At 44.3% G+C, this 23,864-nt stretch overlaps 1 protein-coding gene and 1 long non-coding RNA gene across 2 annotated transcripts in view; both read right to left on the bottom strand.

Moving 5' to 3' along the window:
• The window catches only part of LOC143416816 (protein NLRC3-like), a 250,861-nt gene that overhangs the window by 18,710 nt on the left and 208,287 nt on the right, over positions 1 to 23,864 (bottom strand). The window lies entirely within an intron of this gene.
• On the bottom strand, positions 14,396 to 22,506 carry LOC143416828 (uncharacterized). Its single transcript, XR_013097079.1, has 4 exons — positions 22,376 to 22,506; positions 16,946 to 17,077; positions 16,769 to 16,861; positions 14,396 to 16,005 (listed from the first exon to the last, which is right to left on the bottom strand). It is a non-coding gene; the product is annotated as an uncharacterized LOC143416828 (long non-coding RNA).

The raw sequence follows: 23,864 nt of genomic DNA, 5'->3' as shown, positions 1-23,864 counted from the left end.
GAATAGTTACATCGGGGCCCATTATCTGACCACACTGTTGGGCTCATGGTGAGTAACAAACTTAAGGGACGTCACTGATTACAATGTGGAATGACGGTGAGATGTTAAATAATTTGGAACAAATTATGGGGAAAAGTAGGAGTTTAATGAGTTTAGAATAAACCTGCAATGATACTTGTCTCTGTGATGCTGAATACTTTATTACTCTTATGATCTATAGTTGGTTGCAAATGTGAAGTTGTTTTAATTTTAAGACTTTGTCTTCTAGGATACAGGAGCTGGGAGCTAAACAAGCTGAACATTTCAATGCTGACTAATGTTTTTACACAGGGTTACAGCTTGGAGTGAAGCTGCTCCAAGGGACAAACCTTGGAGATTGTTTTAGGGAGACTGTGCAACACTCTTGTACATGTCTCATTGGGGAGTTGACACATGGCGAAAGCCGTGTGGCGAGAGGAGTGTCATTTTTTAATTTGTAGATATCGTGAGGTGCCATGACGAGAAGGAGTGACTGAGAGGATCGTCCACAAGATGGAAGCTGAGGCCAGGAGAGAGTTTTCAGGAGGATCGGAGATCACCTTCAGCACAGAGAGCTGTGTTACTGGTCTTCCAAAGGATCGTCACGAGGAGACTTTGCACAGCAAATCTTAAATAAGATGAAAGAGTTTCGACGTTGACGTTAAGGAAGACAACTAAGCTGTTTGCGTGTCGAGGAGCCTGTGCCATCACCAGGGAAGTCTCAAATGTCCCAGGAATGGGTGGACCAAAGACCAGCTTTCCAGAGTCATTATTTTGTTTTAGGAGTTTTATTTTTCATTTTGTTAGACATGGCACAGTTGAAAGTAAAAGAAGACCACTCTAATTTGTCATGTGTTGTCATATTTTGATATATTTGATTACTTTTCATTGGTTATATTATATCGGGTAAAAATCACCCGGCATTAGTGATCGTGTTACTATTTATAGCGATAGTGTTCTAGGGTTAAATCTTCAGCAGCGTTGGAAAATGGAACCTGAGGGAGCGTGCCAAGCTCCAGAAAGTGACAGCGCAGAGGAGGTCCAGCGATGGACTTGTGGTTCTGTGAACAGCACAAATGCCAGGTGACTGTAAAATAACTAACAGCACTTTTTCCACAAGTGAAGCCAGTAACTTACTATCCTAAAAGATTAGCTCTAGTTGCTCGTGCTTTACCTCCATGCGTGAGATCAGTATGTGCAGCAGTTTAAGCTGTACAATGTTTCAATAGTTTATTTCACCTTTTGACATTGTTAGTTCCACACGAGGTAGATGTCTACTACTGCAGACTAAACTTACATTTCTGACACCTACAAGACACTTGTCTTTAATGTTACTCTCACAACCACACATATTACCATAAAGTGGTGCACAATTCTGAATCTGTCCAACCCTTTTTGCCAACGGAGGAGGGCACTTCTCATGAGTGTAGAGAGCGCGAGGAGAAGAAGTGTAAGCTGAGGGATGACTTAATAGATGTGCCACTCGTTGAGGGAAAGGTTTGGTTTGCTGATGGTTTGAGTTTTACAACAGCAGAGGGACAGACTAGAACACGTTTTATTGTAGCAGACAGTGAGAGAGAGTTATCTATGTAGGACAACTAGCATGTTTCATATTTGCTTGAGCAGCAGAGATGCTAGCTTTAACGGAAGTGTGTAAAGCTGTAGAGAGACAATATACACTGATAGGCAGTATACATTTGCTACTGTACATTTCATCTTCCGGCGCCCCCCGTGTGCGGCAGCCTGTTACAGCAGCTCTGCTCAATCTGAGTTTCTTTCTTTCTTATCTTTTCTTCTCGTAATTTTTTATAACTAACGTATCAGTAATTAGACTCTGCAACCATGTTCTACCGTTTTGTGCTAGTTCTGGTCGTTTTTCTTAGTTTATTTCTACTTTTTTCACGCGTGTCTGGGGACCCAGAGCAGGGATCCTTTGTTTACAGTAAGGATCAGCTGTTAGCGCTGCGTCCCGCAGCGGTACTGCCGGCGGACAGACCCGACATTCCCAGCGAGCTGAGGAGGAAAAGACGGGGGTGTCGTGCTGGGAAGGAGCGCCGTCGCCCGAGAAGGAGACGTTATCGACCATCTCTTCCTTCTGTAATCATTGGAAACGTAAGATCTTTGCCCAATAAGATGGATGAGCTCACGTCGCTAACCTGGTCACAGAGGGAGTACCGGTGTTGTGCCAAAAAGTGATTGCCAATGTTTCCGTGTATTTTTTATGTGTAATATCTTTACGTATGTTGGTAAATAGACTTCGGTGAACAGCGTTTACAAAGGGGTTATATATAGAATTAAAAGATTATCTGTTTTTTCAAGTATCTTTATAACTCTGTGTTATTGTACTCACATTATAACCAATCCGGTCCTTTTCCCCCACTTACAATATTTTTACTGAACTATTGTAATATTTGCTGCCATTTCTGCTGTCTTACTCTTACAAAAGACATTTTTAATGTTAATGAGATTTTTTTTAACTGCATAAATAAAGGTTCTATAAAAGTCGCTGCCAAAAACTGATTGCGGCTTCTACCTTGTTACACGAATGTTGTTTGTGGCTCAATATGACTTTGTGTCATCCATGAGGGATGCATTTGACATATGTTTCACATATTATAGGCCATCAAGTTACTTATAGCAGTTTAAATACGAGCAATCAGTTTTTGGCAAATACCGGAAATCAGTTTTTGGCAGACAATCACTTTTTGGCACAACACCGGCAATGTAGCATCATGATGCTAACGGAGTCGTGGCTAACACCGCTAACTCCGGACACAAGCGTGACACTACCGGGATTTCAGATGCTGCGAGCGGACAGGACGAGAGAGAGCGGTAAGAGGAAAGGAGGGGGACTGGCAGTTTTTGTGAACGACAGATGGTGTAACCCTGGGCACATCACTGTGAAAGAACAACTCTGCAGCAGAGACATTGAGCTGTTAGCCGTTAGCATGCGTCCGTACTATCTGCCCCGGGAATTCTCGCATGTTATCGCAATAACAGCGTATGTCCCCCCCTCGGCCAACGCGGATGCAGCCTGTGACACTCTCCACTCAGTGGTCAGCAGACTGCAAACACAATCTCCGAGAGCCCTTCTCATAATATCAGGGGACTTCAATCATGCCTCTTTGGACTCCACACTGCCCACCTTCACCCAGTATGTGACCTGCTCAACCAGAGACAATAAAACACTGGACTTACTGTATGCCAATGCTGAAGAGGCATACAGTTCATCACCTCTCCCTCCACTGGGCAAATCTGACCACAACCTGGTGCACCTTGTCCCTGTGTATGAGCCCTTAGTGCGCAGGGTGCCACCAGCCACCCGCACAGTGCAGAGATGGTCAGAGGAGAGCAAGGAGGCTCTTAAGGACTGTTTTGAGTCGACTGTGTGGGAGGTGATCTGTGACGACCATGGAGAGGACATCGACAGCCTTACTACATGCATTACTGACTATATTAATTTCTGTGTGGATAACACCGTACCTACCAGGACTGTACGGTGTTTCTCCAACAACAAACCTTGGATTACCCCAGAAATTAAAGCTGTCCTCAAGCAGAAGAGGAGGGCCTTCAAATCCAAAGACAAAGAGGAGTTGAAAAGGGTGCAGAGAGAGTTGAGGGGACTGATAAGGAATGGGAAGGACAGCTACAGGCAGAAGATGGAGAACCAGCTTCAGCAAAACAACGTTGGTGAAGTCTGGAGAGGCCTCAGAACCATCTCGGGCCACAAACAGCAGAACTCTCTGCCTGGGAGGGATGTGAGGTGGGCAAATGAACTGAATCATTTCTTCAACAGATTTGATTCAACCATGAGACAGTCTACAACATCGGCTGCAGACTCACCCACCCCCACTGCTGCTGTTCCACCTCTGACACCTCAGACACTTCACACCTCTTCTATTCACCCTGCTCACTCCCCCCCACCCCCAACAACAGCATCCAATACACACTCAACACAAGGCTCCAGCCTGTCTCTCTCAACCACCCAGGTTAGGAGGGAACTGAGGAGGATTAATGGCAAGAAGGCAGCGGGCCCAGATGGCATCAGCTCGAGGGTCGTCAGGTCCTGCGCGGACCAACTGTGTGGGGTGATGGAGCACCTCTTCAACCTGAGCCTGAGGTTGGGAAGAGTCCCACAGCTCTGGAAAACCTCCTGTGTTGTACCAGTGCCAAAGACTTCACGCCCCAAGGACCTCAACAGCTACAGGCCGGTGGCTCTGACATCCCACCTGATGAAGACCCTGGAGCGGTTGGTCCTGGCTCAGCTTCGGCGCCTAACAAGCTCATCACTGGACCCACTTCAGTTTGCCTACCAGCCTGGCATTGGCGCGGATGATGCCGTCATTCACCTCCTACATCGTTCCCTCGCTCACCTGGAGACCGCTGGAAGCACTGTGAGAATCATGTTCTTTGATTTCTCCAGTGCCTTCAACACCATTCTTCCCTCGGTTCTGAAGGACAAGCTGGTGAACTCTGGAGTGGACCATCACCTCACTACCTGGATCCTGGACTACCTCACCGACCGACCACAGTATGTGAGGACTCAGGGCTGTGTGTCGGACAGGGTCGTCTGCAGTACGGGGGCCCCACAGGGAACGGTTCTGGCTCCGTTCCTCTTCACCATCTACACTGCAGACTTCTCCCACAATTCCACCCAGTGCTTCCTGCAGAAGTTCTCTGATGACTCTGCAATAGTCGGCCTCATCACTGATGGGGACGACAAGGAGTACAGAGGACTGACTCAAGACTTTGTGGACTGGTGCCAGCTGAACTACCTCCAGATCAACGCCAGTAAAACCAAGGAGCTGGTGGCAGACTTCCGCAGGCACAAGCATTCTCCACTGCAACCACTGAACATCCAGGGTATGGACATTGAGGCTGTGGACAGCTACAGGTACCTTGGTGTTCATCTGAACAACAGACTGGACTGGACTCATAACTCAGACGCCCTCTACAGGAAAGGGCAGAGCAGGCTGTACCTGCTGCGGAGACTCAGGTCGTTTGGGGTGGAGGGCCCACTCCTGAAGACCTTCTATGACTCTGTGGTGGCTTCTGCTATCTTTTATGGTGTGGTCTGCTGGGGCGGCAGCATCTCTGCTGGGGACAGGAAGAGACTGAACAGGGTGATCCGAAGGGCCAGCTCTGTTCTAGGATGCCCTCTGGACCCAGTGGAGGTGGTGAGTGACAGGAGAATGGCGGCTAAGCTGTCATCCCTGTTGGACAACGTCTCCCACCCCATGCAGCAGACTGTGACAGCACTGAGCAGCTCCTTCAGTGGGAGACTGCGGCACCCACGGTGTGGGACGGAGAGATTTCGCAGGTCTTTCCTCCCCACTGCTGTCAGACTCCACAACAAAGACTTTAACTGAACAAACACACACATCCACACATGTGCAATAACACTAAGTGCAATAATCTTTTCTGGCATCGTTGTATTTTTACTCAGTTGTATATAGCATTCGTATTCTATTTTTATCTTATTGTATATTTTTATTCTATTTTATTCTACTGTATATAGTATATTATTTTATTCTATTCTGTACAGCTGTGTACTGTATTTATTCTTATTGTATTCTAATTTTTGCGTCATAACTTTTGCACTGTCCACTTCCTGCTGTGACAAAACAAATTTCCCACGTGTGGGACTAATAAAGGTTATCTTATCTTATCTTATCTTATCTTTGTAGTGCAGTGAGTGAGACGAGGTGTGACAACCTCTACAGGGAAACCTGCAGAACACACCAAACTCTTGCAAAATCTGCTGGAGGCAGTGTTATTAACCAGTAGAATTGCCGTTTGTAAATGTGCAGCACACATGTGAGGGAAAGATCCAGTTGCATTAGGGAAAGTTTTGCAGATAAGATCACAAAAGAAGCAGCTGTAGTTAAACATGGTGTTAACCTTTTATTAGTACAGCATCAGCAGACATGCAGGCCCACTCACCTACAGCAGGAAAACAGTTGTGACTTACAGAGGGAGCAAGCTTGCAGGATGATGTTTTATCTGTGTGATAAACCAGTACTGCCTGATAATTTGTATAAGACTGCTGCTATTTTGAGCCATTGGCTTTGCCATGTCTCAAACAGGAGGGAAATGAGCAGTCGTTATACTCATTCTAGGATTATTAAATACTTTTTAAAAAAAAAAACTTTTGCAGGCAGAGAGAACTAATGGAATAGTAAAGTTAAGATTTAGGAAGACAGGCAGGACATGGTTAGACTGTATAGAATAAGTACATGAGGATTACTCCAACAGAGAATGGTCTGACTCTTTGAGATTACACATGTTAGAGCATTTAGAGTTCCAGTCTTCTGTAGTGATGATAGAAGAGCAGAAGAGAGAGCATATTAGCAGATTAGATGCTTGAAAATGTTTAAAAGTAAAGTAGTCATGAGAACAAATGATCTGCCAGATGATTCTGTTTCTCCGCAGGAGCAGAGTCTGAAGTCTGGAGATTGGATGTTGATAAGGCCATGGAGAGGAAGTGCTGGTCCAGTCCATGGTGGGAAGGTCCATATCGGATGCTGCTGACGACGACCACAGCAGTGAAGATTGCTGGAAGGAACACTTGGATATATCAAGCGCACTGCAAGAAGGTGACACACATCCAGGCCAGCTCGGAGTAAGTGGCAGGAAGACCGGGAACAAAGGGGGGGGGGAAAGCCTCCAGGGCCCCTCGTCTCAATCCGGTGAAGAAACCAACTGAGCCACAGGTACTCATCAGAATGGCTGGGAATGTGCTGTGCATCTTCTTGTGCCTGTGGACCCTGAGTGGGATGACAGGGAGCGCACTGGAACAGAGCAAACCACACCCAGTACCAGCATGGGTTTTCAACAACTACTGGTGGCAGTTTAAGAACACAACCGCTCACATAAACAACGAGACCAATGGTTATGCTTGTGATGCCACTGGCTACACATTCTTCTGGACTGTGGCCCTATAGCATCACTGAGAGCGAGGCAGTTTGTCTGGTTGCTTTAGCAACACATCCGGGAACACTGCCAACTTTTCAACTGCTCTGAACCTGAATGGAAGGTTGATTCACCAGTAGCTGGGAAGGTGAACTGCTCTGGTGAGACAGACCTGCTCGTCTGACTCAAAGAATATGACTTGCTGCAGGACATTGAACAGCTAAACGAACTGGAAACAGGCCAATTGCCTATGTGTATGAAGGACAATGGATTAGCCCAAGTTGGAGATCAACCATGGAACATGGCAACATCACCTATTCTTTTGTCTTCTGCAAGAAGGATGTAAACAGAGAAGCCTTTTGTCTACATTACATCATGAACACTTGAGGTTTCGAGCCAAGAAGTTCAAAACAGCTTGATCCAATTTCCTTTACAAAGCTTTTTCTGTGGTGACAACAGAACAGGAGAAGAGTTGTAAATGCAGATAATTCACCAGTTGACTCTAACCCCCACAGGATGCCTACAGTGAAAAGATTTGGGGGGTTGATAGGAGTCATAAAGAAGGGTGTTGACCAGGCTGCAGCTTTGAAGTTAGCTGAGAGCCATATGGACAAACAATAAAGTCAACTGATGCGTTTAAATACCTATGTCTGTATACAGTTGGATTGTAGTGACATATGATTTTTGAGAATGATGATTCTTCTTGTTTGACCTTTGACATTCAGTTGTTTACTTGAAGAAATACATAATGAATTGCACGACAGGAGTAGATCCGCCACAAGGCTGGATAGCTTGGTTACCGTCTGGTCCTTGGTGGCATCTTCTTTTGAAAAAATTAATTCCTGTTTTTGGACTGTTGATACTGATTTGCTTATGTATAGGATGTAGTTTACTGTGTATGAATGAAATCTATACTGACACTGTCCAAACAAAGGGTGCATAAGTTGAAATTTAAGAACAATGACAAAAAGGAGGGAAATGTTAAGTCTAATTGTTGAATGTTGCCATTGTGTTTCTTAAATTTGTACAGTCTTAGTTTAAGCAGTAGGATCAAAGCCATTCCTTTGATCCTGACCACCTTTCCAGCCACTCTGTGCTGGGGGAGGTTTTATTGTAGATACATCCTATCTGAAAGATCTGTTTCTTTTGATGTAAACTTCCTGGGTTTATGACCCTTTGGTCAGCAGGAGGTCACACACACACACACACACACACACACACACACACACACACACACACACACACACACACACACACACACACACACTTACATACAGTGCCTTGTCTATGTAACCAAAGGGGGGTTGCAAGGGGAGGTGTTTTGTAAACTATTGTTTGAAGATTGTCAATAAAAGGCAGCGAGAGGAGGCCACCATTGGGGTCATTGTCGTGCTGGACACAGACGAGGCCTCCCTTGCGCAAGTAATGGATCGATCGACTGTCTTGTTTTCTTCATGATGAATAAGTCTCTAGAATTAGCGGGGCTTGTGGAAACACAGACCCAACAGTTACAGCCTTTCTCCCCTCTGCTGCCGAGGCTGTTAGTCTCTCCCAAACTCAGCTACAGGACTTCCAAATGAATGAAAGCAGCAGACGTGGCTTTACAAATGAAAGAGGAAGAGGGGAAGAAGAGGAGAGGGAGGCCACCCTGACCATCACTCCAGCTGAAAACATCACACTTCTATTAAAGTTGGTGAGGAAATGTTGAGCAGGATGAGCTGCTGGCTAATCTGGAGGCTGTAGCAGCAGCTCACAGTCACAGTGGATTTCCACTCATGAAAAAGCTCTGGCTGCTTCATTTCTCATCTCATATCAGAGACTTTAAAGCTTCACTGAAGCTGTACTGTGATGCTTCCATATCCCAGTGAGGCCTCCATAATGATTTCAGCTGTTCTGTACACACACTGTGTGCCCTGTATGGCTCAAAGTCTCTGCAGCCTGTTTTTATCTGCTATCATCAGATCTTCATCATCCTCATTCACATCCCTCACACACTCTACAGCCTCATCAGCACTGACTTCATCTTCACTGACTGATGGAGCACAACATGAACCTGTGGAGGCTGAAACACTGTCCTGTCAAACATCTCCCCGTCACCACTCCACTTCTGTCAGCCTTTAAATGAACCCTGCTCAAGTCTGTCACTTCTGTTTGGAGCCAAAAGGAAAAACTGTTGTTCAGTCGTTTGGAAAGACAACATTTCTGAAAGCACTCAAACTTCTTCACATTTGTCTTCAGACACATCCTGAACATTTAGGAACTAAAGAAAGTTTCAAACATCAAAGACATGAAATATAGAAAAACAACTACAACAGCCGCAGTCAGTGAACTCACCTCAGAGTCTCCAGTCCACAGTTTGGACTCTCCAGTCCAGCACACAGAAGCTTCACACCTGAATCCTGCAGGTTGTAGTTGTTACTCATGTCCAGCTCTGTCAGATGGGAGGGGCTGGACTTCAGAGCTGAGGCCACAACTTCACAGTGAGACTCTGAGAGTCCACACTGAGTCAGTCTGTGATGATAGAAAATATAAAATGTGTTATTATAAAAGCAGAAAATCTGCATTATAAACACAGACTGAATGTATATGAAGACAAAACAGAGTGAGGTCATAATCTGATGCATCTGCTCTTCACATCTGTGCTTCAGCTCCTCTTACTGTGTTTGACATGACACAACAATTGAGTCTCTCTCAGACCTGCAGACTTTTAATGAGAATCTTTGTTTGGCTTTAATCTGCAGATGAAGGAGGAAGATGGTGTCACATTTAGGCTTCCATAGTGTCCACAGTCTGTCACTGAGATCTGATCCAGAGTCAGACTGAAGACACACATTTGGACTGTTTCCTGTTTTGACTCCAGAACATTTTGAATGAGTTCAGCTCAGTGAAGAGTTCCAGCTGGAAAGATGATCTCTGTTTGCTACCTGCTGTCAGGTACGACTGTTCACGTCCACACGCAGGAAAAACCTGCTGACTGTTACCAAACGGAGCAGAAATCTCATCACTGGACAATAATGATGAATGAACTCAGAGCTGCTGATATCAGATCTGATTTCAGGGGAACTAAACACAGAAATGATTGGCTCATTTGAGCTTTCTGAGCCATTATCTGCTGCTGTGTCGCTAGTTGGCAGAAAATGATTTGTATTCCTGTTCAGGGCTTCAGTGTTTATGAGTCCAGATCCAGGTGACAGCAAGTCAAAATGATGTTACCTGTCTGTGTCCAGCAGCAGCCTGTATTCACTTTGAATATTGTTATAACCTGACATGGATCAGTTTGTCTTTGATTGGTTTGTAAATGTCACTGTTTCCATTGGACCTGAGTGACGTACAAAGACAGAGAGGGAGAGAAAGGAGAGAGAGGATGGAGACAGCAAAGAGAGAGCAAACACAAACAGGTGAGAGTGGACAGGTGACCAAGGTCAGCAACCAATCAGAGAGCTTCTGTTTGACCCACAGTCACTGATGATGACTGCACATAACCAAGCAGTGTGTTACTCTGATATCAAATATGGATCCTGCTCTTATAATAATGATCATCAGATGATATTATTGTGTTATTTTGTAGCTGAATACGATGTTTGTGTGATTATCAGTGAAAGAAGCAGTGAGGAGGATGGAGAGAGAGAGAGGACAGAGGGTGAAGTTAGAAACACTAAAAGGATTTTTCATGGATTTCATGGATGATTTGATGATTTCCAGCAGGACACTTAAACATGTCAGTGGACGTCCTAAAGAACATATTCACTGATATGAAACGTGTCATTGAACAGCATTAATATCAGTGGAAACATGGTGGAAACAGCTGTGACTGCATGGATGTGACACACTTCAAATCTGTTCTCCACTCTTGGATTTGGGATCCATGGAGCTGCTGCTGAGTCTGTACAATAAAGGAATGGTGTGGAAGGTTGCAGCGTACGGACACAAACACTTTGTGGTTACAATCTGATTTTATTTCCAAAATTAAACTACTAACCTACACTGATCAATGATGTTAATGATCACATCTGGACTCACCCAGCCTTTCTGCAGGTCCTCACAGCTGGAATCAGTCTCTGTCGTCCCCGCACTGATGTGTTGTACTTCTGCAGGTCCAACTCATCCAGAACCTCCTCTGACATCTGCAGCATGAAGGCCAGAGCTGAGCACTGGATCTCAGAGAGTTCCTTCTTTGATCTGTTCTCTGACTTCAGGAACTCTTGGATCTCCTGATGTACTGAGAGGTCGTTCATCTCCATCAGACAGTGGAAGATGTTGATGCTTCTGTCAGGAGAGATTTCATCACTGTTCATCTCCTTCAGGTTGTTGATGACTCTCTGGATGGTTCCTGGACTGATCTCTGTCTGACCCAGCAGACCTACTAAGAGTCTCTGGTTGGACTCCAGACAGAGGCCATGAAGGAAGCGAACAAACAGGTCCAGGTGGCCATTTTCACTCTGGAGGGATTTATACATGGCTCTGCTCAGGAAATCATCCAGAGAGGACTTGTTGTATTTTTTTCCCAAAAAGTTCTTCAGCACCTTTGTCTTCCTGTTGGTGAAACAGTGGAACTTGTAGACAGCAGCCAGAAACTCCTGAATGCTCAGATGAACAAAGCAGTAGACTGGTTTCTGGAAGATCACACACTCTCTTTTGAAGATCTCTGTACAAACTCCTGAGTACACCGAGGCCTCTGTCACATCCAGACCACACTGCTCCAGGTCTTCTTGGTAGAACATGATGTTTCCTTTCTCCAGATGTTCAAACGCCAGCCTCCCCAGCTTCAGAAGAACTTTCCTATCAGCCTTCGTCAGCTCCTGTGGACTCGTCTCACGTCCCTCACGGTACTTGTTCTTCTTCCTCTTTGTCTGAACCAGCAGGAAGTGTGAGTACATGTCAGTCAGGGTCTTGGGCAGCTCTCCTCTCTGCTCTGTAGTCAACATGTGCTCCAGAACTGTAGCAGTGATCCAGCAGAAGACTGGAATTCTACACATGATGTGGAGGCTCCTGGATGTCTTCATGTGGGAGATGATTCTGCTGGACAGCTCTTCATCACTGAATCTCCTCCTGAAGTACTCCTTCTTCTGGGCGTCAGTGAAGCCTCGTACTTCTGTTAGCCTGTCAACACATGTAGGAGGGATCTGATTGGCCGCTGCGGGTCGGGAAGTTATCCAGACGAGAGCCGAGGGAAGCAGATTCCCCTGGATGAGGTTTGTCAGCAGCTGGCTGACTGATGACTTCTGTGTGACATCAGACAGCAGCTTCCTGTTGGTGAAATCCAATGAAAGTCTGCTTTCATCCAGGCCGTCAAAGATGAACAAAAGCTGAGAGACAGCCAGCTTCTCTGCTGTGACCTTCTGTAATGCTGGATGGAAAACATGGAGCAGCTCCAGAAGACTGTACTGCTCATCTCTGATCAGGTTCAGCTCCCTGAATGAAAGCAGAACCACCACACTGACATGTTGGTTCTCCAAGCCCTCTGCCCAGTCCAGAGTGAACTTCTGCACTGAGAAGGTTTTTCCAACACCAGCCACGCCGTTGGTCAGAACCACTCTGATGGGTCTCTGTTGGTCAGGTAAGGCTTTAAAGATGTCCTGGCACCTGATTGGAGCGTCATGGAGGGCGTCCATCTTGGAAGCTGTCTCCAGCTGCCTCACCTCATGTTGGGTATGAACCTCTTCACTCTGTCCCTCTGTGATGTAGAGCTCAGTGTAGATCCTGTTGAGGAGGGTTCTACTTCCTGTTTCATCACTTCCTTCAGTCACACGTTCACATCTCCTCCTCAGACTGATCTTATGTTCATCTAAAACCTCCTGCAGACCAACATCTGCTGAAAGAAAGAAAAACAATGAGACTAAAGAGAAAGAAAACTCTTCAATGTCTGAACAACACAAGAAGTCCAGTTTTCAGAAATGAGTCCATCAGCAGACAGATGTTCAGTCTTACTTTGTACACAGCTGCTCTGACTGGCTGTCTGCAGTCCAGCTCTGCTTCTGGATCTTTCTCCACACTGTGCAGAAGCTCTGATGGTGACACAGAAAAGTCACAGTGGAGATACTTCTGTCCACCTTTGATTAGACTCATTATAAAAAGGAAAACAAAGTTTGAACACAGTCATGTTTCCAGTTCACTGACTTACATTTATTCCATGGACACTCACTCTAACCTGAAGCACAGCTACAACCCAACATTGTTGAGGCCTCATCTCCTCCTTTCCTGACTGTAGAGGTTAAATATGCAACAACCAACAAATAAAAGAATTTGGTTCATTTCAAAGAAATTCACACGGTGACCAAGTAAAGTAACCGTAGTAAAGGAGACAACATCCCGTTGATGGTGGGATTATTTGAAAGATTTGCTTTAGTCACGTCACCAAATGCAGTTGAACCACCCGTGGATCCATGTTTGACCATTCTACCACTCTGAGCTCTGCTTTTGAATCATTTTATTATTATCATCATTCATTTATTCATTCTTTGGAGGGGGGCTATTTCCTAATGCCGCCCTAATAAGCTGATGTTCAAGGGGAAATATAACAGAAACTCTTTCAGTGTTATTCATTAATAAATTAACAGATAAACTGTGAAGAAGAAAAAACTGAGATTTAAAGGAGAGAGTGAGAAACTTGATCATCCATCCTCATAATACATGTTCATCAGTATCTGCTGTGACCATACTGCAGTAATAACTACAAGTCTACATTTCTGTGACTGTTGATCAATCACAGCAGGAATCTGAGCTCATCTCTGCACACAGAGCAGCTTCAGCTCTGGGATAAACTGCTCGCTTCACGTCCTTCTCAGCTCACAGACACTCATCCTGATATTTTCCTTTAACATTTGATGGTATAATTCATCTGAGTTTACACTTTATCTGCATAAATACAGAAAAACAGACCCAAACACCAGAAACCATCAGTTTCACCATGTAGAATATATTGTTGTTTCCTTGCTTTTAATTCAGAGAAAAACTCTGATTTGGATTTTCTCTGTTCTCTTTGCCACAGCCCATCCCAGCAGCAGCTGAAGCAGCTGACTGTCACAACACTGAATAACACTTTAGGAGGAATTTCAGAGGTCAGTAAAGCTCCAGTTTCAACATCAGTTAATTAATCATAGGTCATCATAAATGTTAACCTGGCTGGCACACATGTTAATGTTAGCCATTTAAATATTAGCAGTTAGCTGAGGCCACAAGAAGAAGAGGCCCTAGAAGAACAATGGATGATAAGATTAGATTTCCAAGACTAGGCAGAGACGTGTTTTCCTTTACTGTCTCTTACAGAGGAGGGAGCAGATACCAGACGAGGTCACGGAGGTACGGGGAGGATTCGCAGCAGACAGCAAGACTGCCACGTCCATGCGAGAGAGCGATGGCTACGATAATCTCTGTTTTTGTCTCCCTATATAATGTTGTACAGCCCATGTGAGGGTTAACAGAAACATCAGTCCTTCTACTTCAGTATGTTTGACACTTTGTTTAATCATCATTTTTAATGATCAAATATAATTATGTTTGTTATTTGTGGATTTTAAATGTCCTTGACAGAGACAGATGATGATCATTATCCTGCACTGTGGTCTCAGGTTTGGTCGAGCTAGCACAAAGAATGGCTATGTTGAACTTCCTCCTGGGATCTACACTAAGAAGTGAGTCCAACATTAGCAGGGTCTCTTTCCTTTATCTGGATTCACTTTAGCATTCACAGTCACGTGAAGCTTGTTATTAACTCGATAAGTCAACCCAGGGTTTCAGCTGAGCGCTCACATGAAACACATGGTGTTGGCAGCATCTGATCAATCATATTCATGGAGACGTGTATCAGCAACAGAGCAGCTGAGTTTGCAGAAGGAAGTCAAACTAAACCACAGGAACAATATGAGGAGATTACACACATAATAAAATACTAGCAGTAACACAGCTGCTGCAGACAAATCAGTCGTGTGATCGTGTGTGAGAGGAGAAGGACTGTAAAGGAGTTTGGTGTTAAAAGCTCTGTATGAATGTGGGAGACTTTGAAGGGCTTTAAAAAGGCCAATATAAAATAAAAGGCAGCAAAATTGCTGAGTGTGAAAGTCACCAGACTTATCAGACCTCTGTGATTAAGACCTGTAAGAACACCTATTTGTACTTGTTGGCATTATATCAAACACACACGTATATTAAGCCTTGTGGACAGTCATAGCCTGCTGCTAGCATGAATGCTAAATGTACTGCGGTGGATGATCAGCTGAAAAACTTGTGGTCAGTTTGACTGTTTGCTGTATTTAAAGTGTTTTTCTCAGTTCGTCTGTATTCAAAGTGCATTCGGGGCTTTAGCTGACAGCTCTTTGTGCTAACAAACTAAACTCTCTTAGTTTAAGCCAACAGACCAAACACAAAGCCTGCTGCTGCCTCCATGGGTTAGCTTGTGTGACTGGTGTTTACACCAATGAAATCTAAATCACACTAATGTGTCCTCTGAGGTGTTTGGTGGGAGCACTGAGTGAAACATAAGAGCTCTGGTAAAATAACAAACAGGGCTGTGAGAGCAACTGAAGTGATAAAAATACTGTTTGAAGATAAAAAACACTTTGATGTTCTCTCGTCACCTAACAAAGTCCAAACCCTGTGAACTATTTTAGCTTTAATAACTGTGGATTCAGGTATCCTGAACCCATCTTTGGACATTTGTAATTAAATATTTTAAAACTCCATCAGAGACTCCTGATGTGGCTGTTTGGAGAAGGAAAAGAGGGACAAAGTGCAGCGTCGAGCTGAGGCTTCATTCACTGCAAACCTACAGTTATGTTTCCTTATTTCTGCTGTTTGCATGTTCACAGCTGAAATAAAGCTGCCTCTTTGACTTCATCCTGTTGTGTTTGGGTCCAATCCTGCCTGCCACACAGCGCTACAGGACAAAGTCTAATATTTTTATCTTTTTAATGAATCTTTGGTCATATTTATCCAGGAAAACACAAACATGTAAAGGAGTCATCACAGTTCTCTGACCTCGTTGGTCCAGGTTCACCACTGAAGTGTGGAGGGTGACCTTTGGACCAGTCACTCCTCACAGACGGACAGCTGGATCCTGCAGACTGTGACCTCTGACCTCTGCAGACACAAACATGTTTTATTCAATGATCAATTCTCTGATAAAGTGATTGAAGCAGCTGTGATCACACAGACTGCAGATAATGCAGCTGTTTCCTGTCAGTAACAGTCCTCTTAGATTAGAGTTCAGCTTTTTACAGGAAAACAAATGTCCCTGAATGCAACAGTGAGACACAGTCTGCCTGTGTGGCTGTGATAGCTGCCGTTAGGAGCGCTCATGTGTTTGCAGTTAGACGAGGAGATGTTACCATCATGGACACGTTAACAAATCCTGCAGCATCACGTGGCACAAACACTTTGTGTTCCTGTCATCTGCAAGCAACAGGAAGTTCATTAATAAAGGCGGGATGGAGACGCGACTGTGATGGTTCTCCTTCATCCAGCTGTTACACACATCTGGGCTCACACGACGAGCCTTTGTCTAATACAGCAGCTGCTCTCTGAACACTTTTCTGAAGAGGAGCTGCACAAACCTTTGTTTGCTTTCTAGAGCAGCGTATCAAAGTCAAACTACCCACTGCTAGCAGCTGTTTCTATCATAGTTTAGGATCCAGATGTGTGAGGTCTAGATTTACACCTCTGATTAAAATACATAGTTAAAAACAGCCAATTGAGTCCAAATGTGTCTTAAACCAGATAAACTGACAGTTACAGCTGAGCCTGTGTGTCCTTGGAGACACTGCTTTGCTACAGAGATGCATTTTAGAAACCAGGAAACATCAAAATCATTTAAATCAGAGAGTTCTTGTTACTAACAGCTCACCTCTCTGCAGCAGAGACTTTGAAATTAATGAAGTAATCTTTAGACGCGTCACTCTTACAGGACACAGAGCTGGGTGGAGGTCCAGGCTGGTTCCTGTGAATAATGATGGAGCAGTGATGTGAGTGCTGAGCTGTGACATGGAGAAGAGTCATGGACAGTTAGAGATGGTCATCTCACCTCTGAGCTTTGGTCTGGCTCTCATGTTCCCCACACAGAGTGCTTTTAGAGGGAGGGACTCCCTCCTCTCTGTCCTCACACTGATCCATGCTGCTCAATTCACATCAGCTCACACACACTTTCTACCTTCACCTGCAGAGGAAACACAAATCAGCCCAGCGACACACTGACTGACCCACTCAGCACCCACTGATTGATTCAGACACGTTTTAATCCCCAAAAGTTGATTCTGTTCATCTGGATGTTTTCAGTGGGAGAAACGTTTCATGACTCATCCAGGTGACTCCTTCAGTCTCAGCTGACTGCAGGTTTCCAACCTTATAAACAGGACATTTGCGCAATGGCTGGGAGGTCATGACCATTGATCAACAACCACTGATCAATGGCCATGAGTCCCATTCACAGAGAGTTGGGGAATGTCTGCAATCACAGCATTACTAACCTAACCCTTACCTGGATGATTGAGCATCCAGACACTTTTTAATATTTTACTAATTTCTGAAGCTTTTTACCAACTTTGATCAAATTGGTCTGCTGTCATTTTATTGTTGACAAAAAGAGATTTTGAGTTTGAGTGTTGACGTTTCCATGTGGGACTGTTGCTGCAACACCAGGATGTTACTACAGAATACACTTTATATTGTGAGCACTTGGATGTTAGTCCAGTGGTCCTAAACTGACACACCTGCACCTGGATTCATTCTGACCAGATTTTAGCCCAACAGTGTTTCATACTTAATACATCAGACACAAACTCTGCAGCTGTCATTGTCATCAACTGCTACTATGTAAGGAGTTGTTTTGATCGAAACTATATGTGACGTAGCAGAAATATATATACACATGCAGCTTGTGATTTTTTTTTCAGAGCTGTGGGTGCATGATAGCGCCTAACAGTTCTCCGTTCCCGGGAATGTAAAATAAAGATCATTTTTTGAGTTTGACCACTTTGAGCCCAGTTTTTCTTCGCCGCCAAAAGAATGCAAAGAACTGAATTTAATAAGACGATCAACTGCGCCACAACATTCACGAAAGCGAAAGTAAAAGCGACGGAAGGAAACGCCCAGAGAGGCGTTTGAGGGACGGTCAGAGTCAGGAACCTCAGAAACGCATCAGGCTGGAGTTTAATTCTGTTTTCATCTTTAGAAACATCTGGAAATAGTTATAAAAACGCTGCGTAATAAAGAAAAATAGTGTAGATTAGTTTGAGTTGTGTTTATCTGAGCTGTGTCTTTAATCTGAAGTTCATTTTGTGGAGGAGCAGCAAGACTTTCAGTGTTACTCTCAGAGAAAGCCTCCCAAATGTCTGTTGTCTTAATAGTGGAATTATCTGGAAAATGAACCAGTTCTTATGAGCTGCTTTTCAATATGAGCAGTCAAAGCATTTTATACAGCGTGCTTCATTCACACAAGCACTTCTTTTTCTAACAATGACACTATGATGGATGCATCGGAGAGCAAGTCGGGGTTCCACATCTTGCCCAAGGATACCGTGGCGTGCAGACTGGAGCAGCCAGGGATCAAACCTCCAACCTTCCAGTTAGTAATTCTACCTGCTGAGCTACAGTCTGTACTTCCTGAACATCACACCCTCCTTTTGTTTCTTTATTTCCAGTAGCAACCAGGACCATAATGAACCCTGACTCCCACAGACACTCAGGATCCACCTGCCCAGTAAGTCACCCGCTAACTGCAACTATCAGAGCCCTGACCTTCTGCAGAGACGAGTCACACTGAACACAGCAAGTGTCCCTGCTCTCAGATACAAAACCTGCCTTTAAAAGTTCAGAGTAATGAAATCAGCAGTTCTGATTCTAGAATCTGTAGTCTCACACACATGTGCAGAGCACTTTTGTTGTTTTGGTTCACATCAGGTGATATTCTGCTGCAAACAACTAATGAGAACATTTTATGAAAGCTTTGAGTGTCCATCAGGATCCTGTAGAAACAGCTTCCATGTCAAAGATCAATATTCTGAATTCTGTTTTGAAAGAAAAAGATTTCTAGAAAATTCTCTAAAGAATTCACCATCTGTTTTGTTTTCTAAAACAGATGGTGTTTTAGAAGCTACCTGGTTTCTCCACCGGTTTTTCTTTATTTTTTTTAAGGAGGTCTGGTTTCCCCACCAGTTTTTTAATTATTCTAAGGAGGTCTGGTTTCTAAGTTTTTAAGGAGGGTTAAGGATGGTTGCTCCACCGAAAGGAGGTTTTTCCTCTGCCGCTGAGGGCGTTGAGTGTTTGGTTTATCCACCAATATGTAAGGAGGATAGAGCTCTCATTGGTGGGTAAACGCACGTGTGAGCGAGTGCGGGCCAGACGTGGTCTGTGTGAGTGTGACTGATTGTTGTCTTGTAATGGGGAATAAACTGGGTAATTCTGCCTTGAAAGGGGATGGAATACATTGCAAAGTATTCACTGGGCAGCACGTAGTATGTAGATCATTGAAGGAAGAAAGTAATGAATTTGTGCACAAAGCAGATGGAACAGTGAGTGTGACTGTGTCTGACGTCACTCTGTGTGTGAGACACAGAGAGGTGTGAAAGACAAACATCCAAACTCAGCCTGCAGTTCTGTTCTGTGATTCTACATTTGACTATCCGTTGAGTTTGGTGTGCACTTCTGCTTTGTTCAGATGCATTTAGATACATCACCTCCACTCTGGGTGGCTGTAGCTCAGGTGGCAGAGCAGGTCAGCCACTAATCAGAAGGTTGGTGGTTCGATCCCAGGCTGCACCCTGGCTGCATGCCAAATATCCTTGGGCAAGATACTAACCCCGTGTTTGCCTACTGGTGGCGCCTGTGTCCGGCAGCCTCGCCTCTGTCAGTGCGCCCCAGGGCAGCTGTGGCTACAATGTAGCTTGCTATCGCCAGTGTGTGAATGTGTGTGTGAATGGGTGGATGACTGAATGTAGTGTAAAGCGCTTTGGGGTCCTATGGACTAGAAAAGCGCTATACAAATGCAGGCCATTTACCATCTCCTGTCTTTCCTTCTCTACCATTGCCTCCTAACTGCGGATGGGCACCGGTATCTGATGTCATTATGGCACCGGGTCTGACATAAACGGTAGTAACCAGACTGAAAAGCAGTGCACATTTTGGTGCTTTTTTTCCTGAGATGTCATACACTTTGGATTCTAGCCAATCATTTTACCTTTCCAAGGATAGTAGGCGGGCCCCGGTACGTATGTTCTTTTAGAGCAGAGCGACAGATTAAAAATGCCCAAGGCTAAGCGGTCAAAGTCTGGCTGTACTTCACAGCAAAAGATGCAAGCTCAGCAGCCTGCAACAAGTGCTTTAAGCTGATACTGTGCAAAGGAGGTAACACCTCGAATCTGGTGAAACAGGGAGGCTGTAGCTCAGGAGGTAGAGCTGGTCACCTACTGGTCGGAAGGCTGATGGTTCGATCCCAGGCTCCTCGTGCCAAGTATCCTTGGGCAAGATACTAACCCCAACTTGCTCTCCACATTCGGAGTGTGAATGTACTTAGAAAGCACTGAGTACAGATAAAGTGCTGGTGTGATTGGGTGAATGTGGCATGTTGAGTACTCTGGGAGAGTAGAAAAGCGCTATATAAGAATCAGTCTGTTTACCATGAAACACCCGGCGACGCATAGTGTTTTTTTTTTAAAGCCGAGAAATGCACCGTATTTGATAGCTTCCTGCAAGACCTCACACCGAGCACAACTACTGCGGGTGTGGTGCCTGTTATCGGACACGGAGTTAGCAACATCCCCCAAGAACCTGAAGAGGAGAGTCCTGGCCCCTAGCCCTGCCAGAGGAGCAGAAATGATGAGGATGATGACGGCAGCAGCAGCCGTTCTTCTCTGCGTGTGTAGCTTAATGTTGTTTGTGTGTAATTTACGTTGAGTAGGCTAACCACGTTATTACATTAATGTAAGGTGAACAAGCAAACACCGCTGTAGTTACATGCTGCTGTCTTCTTGTTTGATAGAGTGATACCATATATGCCCTATAGCTGCACAAAAGGCTAACATTGTTATCTTTTTACAAAAAAAACAACAAAACATGAGCGGTTTCAGGACAAAGTTTGTGTTCTCCATTCTTTAAGCACCGGTTCCAACCAAAGGAGGTATCTTGTATCAACAGAAAAGGCTAACTTGGTTATCATTTTGCAGAAAAAAAGAGACTGCTAAAAATAAAAACATGAGAGGTTTTTGGACAAAGTTTGTGTTCTCCATTCTTTAATCACTGATTCGAGCACCGATTAAGCACAGGCACTGTTTCAAAAGTACCGGTTTGGCACCGGTATCGGATAAAACCTAAACGATACCCATCCCTACTCCTAACATGCCTCCTTCCTCCTCTTCCTTTTCTTTCAGCCATCAGTAGCATGACAGTCTTATTCATTATGATCCACGCATTTTATTTGGTAAAGCTTTAGTTCAGAAGGCCCTTACTAATGCAACACTCCCCATTTACCCAGGCTGCCACTTGGAGTACACTGGCTTGTGGCCCCTTGTGCCAGCATTAGTGCTTTCCTCCTTTCTGCTGCTCACAATTCACCGATCACACTTTGACTATTACCATTAAAGGCTGCAGAACCTGCGTCTGAAGCCTCTGGTTTAAAAGAGTTCAAATAAATAATCCAGCTATAGTTGTCAGTATTTCCACTGCTGCACAGGAAAAAACTTTATTATAAAATAAATAATAAGAAATAAACTTTATTTTTCAAACACAAGCTTTACACAACTTGTACGTTCACACAAGCACTTTTTCCATGTGTCTAAGTGTTTCCTGTCGAACATTCACCAGGACACCATGCAGACTGGCATTAAACCACCAACCTTCTGGTTAGCAGGTGACCTGCTCGACCACCTGAGTTCCAGCCACCTCATCAAAGTGACCAATCACATTAGAATCCTGTCCTGCTTTGGGCTCCGCCTCCAAACCATCCAAAGCGGGTTTATTTGCACCATGTATGCAGGTAAACTTAAACATCCATTCAGCTGCTTCAGAAGGAAAATGTCAGCTTGTGGTTTCAGTCACAGGAAACTCACAGGTTAGAGTCCAGCCAGAGGGCTGCTGTTGTTTATCTGTAAAGTCTTTACATTTACAGAAATAAATAATTATGTGGACACATCTGGATCATCAGCAAACATGAAACCAGGTGACCACCAGGACCAAGCTGACTGCTGACACAGAGTTCATACTCTAACTGCTAGCTGCTCTGCTAGCTAAGTTAACTGATGTTAAAGGTCAGAGTAAAGAAATGACGTGATGCTGCTGGGAGTGACACCACAGACTAGCAGCATTTAGTTACTCAGCATATAATGCAGTTAATCTGAAATCTCTTTTTCTCTCTGAAACAAAGTGACAGCAGACTGAGTCAAAGACAGAAACCTTATTGAAACACCAAATATTCCCCGGCTTCACTTCCTGATCCAGGATTCAAAGAGGACGTTGCACTTACTCAGCTTCTTCCCATGAACGTCTTCCCTCTGCAGCTCTGCTGTCTGGACCAGGTCTGTGTAGAAACAGAGACAATCTTCTGCTTCATCAGTCCTCTGTGTCTGCAGGCTGAAGTCACATTAAACACTTCACACCAGCAAAGAGTCTGAAGCTCGCAGGTCAAAGGTCAGCTGCTGCACCTTGTGTGATATTGTTTGATCAATAATTAACCTGCAGCAGGTTTCTGCTCCAACTCCGACACACTGAACAACCCTGAGAACAAATCAGAGGATGTGGGTGTGTCTGCAAGCTTCAATAGTATTAAACACCTCACACCAGCAATGAGTCTGAAGCTCACAGGTCAAAGGTCAAAGGTCAGCTGCCACACTGTATATAATATTTCAATATGTATGCAACCTGACTGTGGGCGTGTGTGCAGCCATAAACAGTTTAAACATTAAACACTGAACCATAAAAGAAGCTTAAGCTGCAGCTCACAGGTCAAAGCTCAGCTGCTGCAGCCAGTTATGACTTTACATAAATCATCATGTTTTCCCTCTCAGCACTTGGGCTGTTTTGACTCAGCTACACTATGGCAAATGGCCAATGGTTCCACAGCTGTTCTTGTTGTGTTAGGGCTGAAAAGCCCGACTTGTTCTCCTCTGCAGGTCATCAAATGCACCACAGAAGTTTGTATTTGCAGAAGCCTGTGTATGTTTGATGGCTTTATTATTCTCTGTTCAAAGACAATAAATGTGGAAAATGTCTCATGTAGTATCAGCGTCATTTAAAAATGACTGCAAACATTTAGAGAACATGTGCTGCTGTTTGTCCTTGTAACAGGGCGGCCCTTAGCGGCTGGAAACACAGTGAGACAGACCAAGGCAAGTGTAGTGGAACAAAGTATTTATTTGCTATATGGCTCTCCTTACAACAATTAACTTGTCGAGCTTCTTCACAGCACAAAAAATCCACCTCTAATGACAACTGGCAGCCTTAAATATGTTCAGCTGTCACAGACTTAACCATTATTCCACTCTCAGGTAAATTCTTAAATCCCAACCTTCCACCACAGTATACAATATATTAATTAGAATAAATAAATACATAAATACATTTCCACATTTACATATTAATAAATATTTCACACTTAATGTTACACCAAACCCAATATTATAAAAACCCAGAAACCCAAGCACAAAAAGATTCACCACACTCTCTTTACCAATGGTCTCTCCCGGAACCTTTAAATGGTGTCTGGACCCCCGGGGAAACATTTGCCCAAACACCTTGAAGAGGACACAGGCAAGAAAGGTGAGTAATCATTAACTTACAAACACTTATTTGCACCACTTTTATCCCTAGATTTCACACACACGTTTGCATTAGTTTTCCTTACTGGTAAACCTTAATCACAATCTCAATCACCATTCTTCTCTCCTGACAGACAACCACCACATTCCTTGATGAGGAGCAGCTGTGCAGGATCTGAAATAAGGCTACCAACTGAT

Source organism: Maylandia zebra, linkage group LG3, assembly GCF_041146795.1.
Source record: "Maylandia zebra isolate NMK-2024a linkage group LG3, Mzebra_GT3a, whole genome shotgun sequence".
Classification (NCBI taxonomy): domain Eukaryota; kingdom Metazoa; phylum Chordata; class Actinopteri; order Cichliformes; family Cichlidae; genus Maylandia; species Maylandia zebra.
Note: the sequence above shows the minus strand (reverse complement) of the source record. Positions and strands in the feature narration are given on the sequence as shown.